This window comes from Manduca sexta, chromosome 14 (assembly GCF_014839805.1).
Source record: "Manduca sexta isolate Smith_Timp_Sample1 chromosome 14, JHU_Msex_v1.0, whole genome shotgun sequence".
NCBI lineage: Eukaryota > Metazoa > Arthropoda > Insecta > Lepidoptera > Sphingidae > Manduca > Manduca sexta.
The window spans coordinates 8,169,280-8,175,715 of NC_051128.1; the positions used below are offsets into that span (position 1 = coordinate 8,169,280).

At 31.7% G+C, this 6,436-nt stretch overlaps 2 long non-coding RNA genes across 3 annotated transcripts; both read right to left on the minus strand.

Moving 5' to 3' along the window:
• Positions 1–98: 98 nt before the first annotated feature.
• Positions 99–2,211, minus strand: LOC119189338. 2 transcript variants are annotated; one of them, XR_005112347.1, is made up of 4 exons: positions 1,752–2,210; positions 1,429–1,667; positions 1,109–1,352; positions 99–872 (listed from the first exon to the last, which is right to left on the minus strand). It is a non-coding gene; the product is annotated as an uncharacterized LOC119189338 (long non-coding RNA). The 2 variants fall into 2 exon arrangements; XR_005112346.1 differs by having other exon boundaries at positions 1,109–1,667; positions 1,752–2,211.
• Positions 2,212–5,058: 2,847 nt separating this feature from the next.
• LOC119189340 lies at positions 5,059–5,905 on the minus strand. Its single transcript, XR_005112349.1, has 2 exons — positions 5,755–5,905; positions 5,059–5,305 (listed from the first exon to the last, which is right to left on the minus strand). It is a non-coding gene; the product is annotated as an uncharacterized LOC119189340 (long non-coding RNA).
• Positions 5,906–6,436: the final 531 nt, after the last annotated feature.

Below are 6,436 nucleotides of genomic sequence, written 5' to 3' on the forward strand. Positions count from 1 at the left end.
GTGAGCAAAATCTTTTTATGTTTTATGTGCTAAACATCTACAATTTCAGGAATTATACTATTACTATATTGTGAAAGATATTAGATAAAAAGATGTAATTATTTCAATTTATTTATTAATTGTAAATAGTTCTTATACACATACTTATTTACATTTCTGGTTCTAAATTATGTACATAAAAGTTTAACAAATTTGTCAACATGCCATTAATAAATGAGTCATCTCTATTAATGAATATTATTTTCATATCCTCAAATGTGTAAACAATAAAATTGCAATATTAAGTCCCCCGAACAATAAAGTTGGCCTTGGATTTGGGCATAATATGGATGCTGCTTTTTAAATGTAATTCTCCATTAAGTATTTTAAGTAAGGCACAGTCACAGAGGTTATTTTATAATATCTAGCAGCATATGGACACTTAACCTCAACAATAGTATCTTTACCCAATATACCGTCTGGAGAAACAGCCAGAAAAGGATATTCAAATGATATAATGAATCCACTTTTTTTATTTTTAGTCCATAATCTCTATCATATTTGGCAATGGAAATAGTTTCTTGGATTTTACTATGCACAACTAACATAGTCTGCACAGCTTTAGGGGCCAAAATCATATCGATTACATATATTTTTGGTACTTATATGCTTTACTGTGGCACACTAAATGAAACATACTGGCAGTAATCCTGCATGATCTTTCATGCCACTCAGAGGAATCACTTTGGGCTCTTGTATTCTTCTCACTTCCTGAATTTGTTCAGATATAATATTTTTAATAATAGCTTCTCTAGTAAAATATCTATTGGAGTCCTATCTACATAGGTGTAACGATCCCATTCAATGCCATGTGGATTTGCGGGTTCACATGTCTGTAATAAAGGTATTGAGCTTTCATCATATCCCATTACTAAAATTTTCACATAATCAGCATAACTGTCCATAATATCAGTAAGTATCTTTTAGTGTGTTATAAGTAAAAGATGTCAATCTCTTGTTGGGTAAATTTTGAACTGCAATGGGTGAATTATAAAATACTTTCTTGGGTCTATTGAATGTCATTAATTTTTGAGTACTTGACAGATGCAATTTAATATTTTTTGTGTACCATCCAACAATACAGAGACATGTTTGCAACATGCTTGAGTACCACTGCCTGCAGCACAATCGCAATGGCATTCTTCAATTACTCCATCTTTACTTAATTTTATATCCACAAAGTATACCATTTTTTTCATACTGGCTTTACATTGTCCTCGCAAGTGGGTATAAATGCCATCTGTGAGAATAAGCGGGCAGTCACAAGATGTCGAAATTCGTACAGGAGTTGTCCTTTATGCTGAGTATTATATCTGCAAAAACAATAATGTAGTAAGAAAATATAATATAATGTTATCAAGATATCATGATATATGAGTGTAGGTATACCAATTTAAATACATAAAATTTACACTGTCATCTTTGTAAACAACTGCCTAAGATTATAATCATTACATATGGGTACATAACTTTCAAAATATTCCTGTATTGCTTGTCTCGTAATCATTGGTAAAGAAGTGTCCGCAATTATGTCTCTGAAAGTATCAGTGGCTGGACTCAGATATGCGATCTCCTCTTGGATCTCGCAGTCAACACCAAAATTTTTATTCCGGTCATTAGATTGCAATCTATAACAAAAACAAGAACTGAGGTCCGAGAACAAGAAAATAAGGCATATAAGCGAATTATAACCTAAATATTATAGTATTTACCTTTCTATCAAATTAGCCTTTTTTTCCGGCAATTGACGCATTTCTTTTACGAACCTCAACTTTAAGTTGAGGCACAGTCATGAAAGCGTACATATTTTAATGAATTAGCACTTCAAATTTCTTGAAATAGCGTCTTCACTTACGTCAAGAAAAGTAAACAACGGTAAACAAAGTACACTCGTGTACCTCCATTGTTATGAGTATTTGATAGAAGCCTTATTTATGATTTGACATATTACAACCGACGTTGCCGCTCTTCCTATTGACCGTCGTCAAGGTCGTGAAGTGAACCTATGGGACGTTGCCAGCTCAATACCCTGTTGGGTCTAAGGTAAAAAGTAAGTTTCATCACATTACGTTAATGTCACTACTATTGCACGCGGTTTTGCCTGTGCAAAATTTTAGATTTAAAATTATAAATAAGATCGCCTGAGAATTTTACCTGTATTTAATATAATGTAATTTGTAAATGTGACGATCGATAAAAGAATATAATATATAGTTTTTCAATAAAAGTTATGATTTTGTTTCTATTTATTAACTTCTCCCTCGGGATAGGTGCTTTAAAATCGTATTTTATACAGTAACTTTTCAAATAAAACTATTTACGGATTTTATCGTGGTGATTTATATTATTATTTTCTCCCTAATGCTATATGTACTTATATTGGGAGAAAATAATAATATATATCACCGCGATAAAATACGTAAATAGACAATATTTCAAAGATAAAAAAATAAACAATACATAATAAAAATAACATCTATGGAGCTTTCAATTAAATAAAGAATAATTGGACGACAGGAGTTAACATATCAGCAATTAATTCTGTTGACAGAAGTTTATATAATCATATTACCGATATATTTAATTGTATTTTTCATTTCAGTGTTTGTATCTTCCAGTATTATATATTAGTCTATGTTTGTTTCGATTTTATACAGTAATCATCTATTATTAATAAATATTTCATTTGTAAAAACTTAAATTCCAATCGCCGTAGCGTAACTCAGGAAGATATTTTTTTTTATATAAATACCTCATACCAAAGTCTGTTTTACAACAATAAATCAAATAAAATAAAATTTCACTCGACGGTCGTATTATATACGGCCAAATTGAATAGCCGCTTTTTCATTATAAGAACAGTACATTACAACCACCTCCGTGACTTGTGACGGCCATTGCATTCCAGGCTTTTACAAAACATGACGTTACTCGCGATTAAAACAACCTTATGTGGTGGGTGTGAGGTCGAATTTGTGTTTAGTCCATCAATACTTATGATTTTCTGTTTCATGTTTTGTTTGAATTTATCGACGACGCTAATTTTTGTTATCACATTTGCAAGGAGTTTAGTTCAGCCTTTAGGATTCGATACAAGACAACATAATGGTGGTCTCGGTGTATGTACACCTTTGATGTACACGTATACACGTGCTATACCAAAATATCTGTATGAAGCTCCGTCATGCACCGTCAGTGCTAGCACAACTGAAGCTGCGTTGGAACCAGAACTAACCAATTGATCCCAACCGGATACCGATGCCTATCTACTACCTGTGGAAATGATTTCTAGTAACAACCTGCAATTGGTAATTGATAACTGATTGTGGACTCGAAGCACGAACTTCAGTGGGCATTTAATGTGCCAAAACATACTCGGGTTATTGTTTCCAAATTCAATATGCCAGTGAAAACAAAAGGGTTTTCATAGTGTTTCCACATTTTAATGCAGCATGTGTGATGAAATTTGGCACCATTGTTCTGAAAGGGATAACACAAACATAATATGCTTTATGTGGGCAATCATAACAGCTTGCAGATATTACACGCGAGTGGCTCATATGATAATCTTTGTGGACTCGCCAAATATGGCTGGTATTATATTTCTTGCAATTGAAAACGACAATACATGGGACAAATAATTGACTGCGGAAATAAAGAAACCTGGTGACTAAGATAGATTTATTGCCAGTGTAAAAAGGTATATATTGATGCTACTCTATATATTACTGTTTATATGTAAGGGGCTAGTTAAAAAGGTTATATGGTCACAACTTAGATTCATCATTAGGAATGGAAGTTCCATACACAATATAGGAATTATTATTTATTAGATTACTCATGCCTTTACATTAGCATACTATCTCATGACAATTTTCTTTCCAGGCTTGAATTATCAGCAATAACAAAAAAGCCTATTTATTGGTTTCAAAAATAAATACTGTTTCACAATAGGACAATATTATGAATTGAAAAGAATAGATTTAAACAGACCTAGTTGCTGTAAAATTACAGAGCCGCTTACGCAATGGAATCTAAAATAAAAATTTCAAGAGTGAAGAAATGCATAGTCTCCATTATTTAAATTTTATTAGAGATGGAGATTCTTCTGTGTTTGCTAATGTGAAAGAAAAAGTACAACATGGGAACTAAATAAAAAATTGACACCAGTGCACAAGGTAATTTATTGTATCCAATATCCATAGACCTTTATCTCCTTGGCATAGTGTTAGTTGTATTATCATGAGGCCGGAGATTCCAAGGTTTTGTTACCATTTATGGGTGATAGGATTTTGAATGCCTCAAATATGATTGGTGTCATAAAATCTCAACTAAATTATTAGTGTAACATTCTTGGTAAAGACTGCTGGTCCCACCACACATTGAAGTAGAATAAAAAAGGAATGTTCAGATACAATTAATGCTTCACATAAATGTTTTGTATTTGTAATCATTAATACCTGGTGGTGTGAACTACTACTATGCTATGCTAATTATCATGATAACTTGCTATATGTCAATATTGTAATTCACCTTTTACTTGGCCGACTAAACATTGAACTTGAATTGATAATGTAATGTGGATAAACATATACTATATTACTACTCACATTTCAGATTTTAGCTAATACAAAGCTTCCACACTATGGATGAAATATTTTGAAACCAAGGTTACTGAAGAACTACTGTGCAATAAATTATTGTACGTAGAGCAATGGTCAGCCTAGTTCCATGGCTGATGATTTTCAGATTCGCCACCGCATGTATTTGGCAACTATGAGAAGAGGAAAAATTTACTACTCTTTCCATTCGTAATTTATAATATAATTTGTACATAGTGTTACTTTTGTAAAATTAGCCAGACAAATGTGATTTGTTATCTATAATAAAAATATAAAACTATAAACTGGTAAATCATTTGCCATTGTATTCAAATTTAATTAGAGTATGTCATGTTTTAAGTTTGAGAAATCATTTCAGAATTGTGGCATTTTACTTAAAACAAATAAAACCAAAAACTTTCTTCCAAATATTGTATTTCAGTAAAATCAATGTCCATATTTTCATGACTGGAGCTGGCTGGACAGTCATCCTGTGATTCTGAAGAACTACTACTGTCATCTTTAAGATTTATTATAATTCTTTCAATGTCCTCTTACAGGGTATGTTCTCTCTTGTAATAGTCATTTTAAATTTTTCTTACATGTTGACATGAGATTTTCCAATCATCTTCGGTTATGTCTTGAAACGCACTCACATATGCTTCCTTTAACAAACAAATAATTACTTTTGATTTGGATAATAAATGAATATTAAATTGTAAATTATTATTAAACCTGTACTTTGAATGAATCATTTCATTATTATAACATTAATATTTTATACAATATGAGCTGCTTCTGTTTTGCTATGCCCCATATAAGCTCAATGAGATTTAAATCACAGTAGTAAGGTGGAACCCTTACCACTCTACCTCTACCTACCTACCTACACTACACCTCAATTAGTAATTACTAATTATTGATGCAAGTATCTCAAGATGACGTGGACAATCTTTAAACTAATTTTGTCATATGAATGTAAACATTACCTACGGGCTTGATAATATATTGCAAGATATAGAAAAATACTTAGTGCAAGTAGTAAAAATCACTCCAGACTCATCAAAACTTATAAAGTACACTTAAATTATTAACAAAATAAACTTCCACTTACCAGATCCGATAGAATTGTTTTGCTTCTTGTTCAGCTAGACATGGTCGGTAAAAGTATTATATATAATTTCTCTCGCGAACCTTATTATTCGCGGCTTATTCATTTTGTATCGCGAATAGTATCTTCTTGTTCTTATTGCAAAATTTTAATAAAAGACAACACCGACACTATTTATAAAACTTCACAAACGTCAAAAATGTGATAATGTTGCCAGGTAAAATAAAGGATTAGTTCCATTTCTACACTTTTTGCCAAGCTATAAAATACAGTATTTTAATTTATTTATTCCCAATTTTTCGTCATCCATTATAAATATGCACCAACAAAGATGCGATACGAGAGATTACGTTCAATTTTTCGAGACCTTGAAATATGTTTTCTGCATTAGTACCATCTAGTGGTCCTATATAAAAATTACTTTCGATATGTGTGCGTGCGTATATGTACACGAAATACCGATCTTTCTGCCAGCTAACTTAAACGGTACTATTCTCAGATATTCGTTATGATGAAGCAAAATAAATATATAGATAAATTGTAGCATAGTATATACCTCTAGCATATAGCAAAAAATTTTCTAGAAACAAAGTATTTTTGACGTAATTATAAAAAATGTGACTTTTGTGACTTCAATGCCATCTAGCGAAAATTGCGGCGGAGCCATGAACGGATCCGCCTTAAG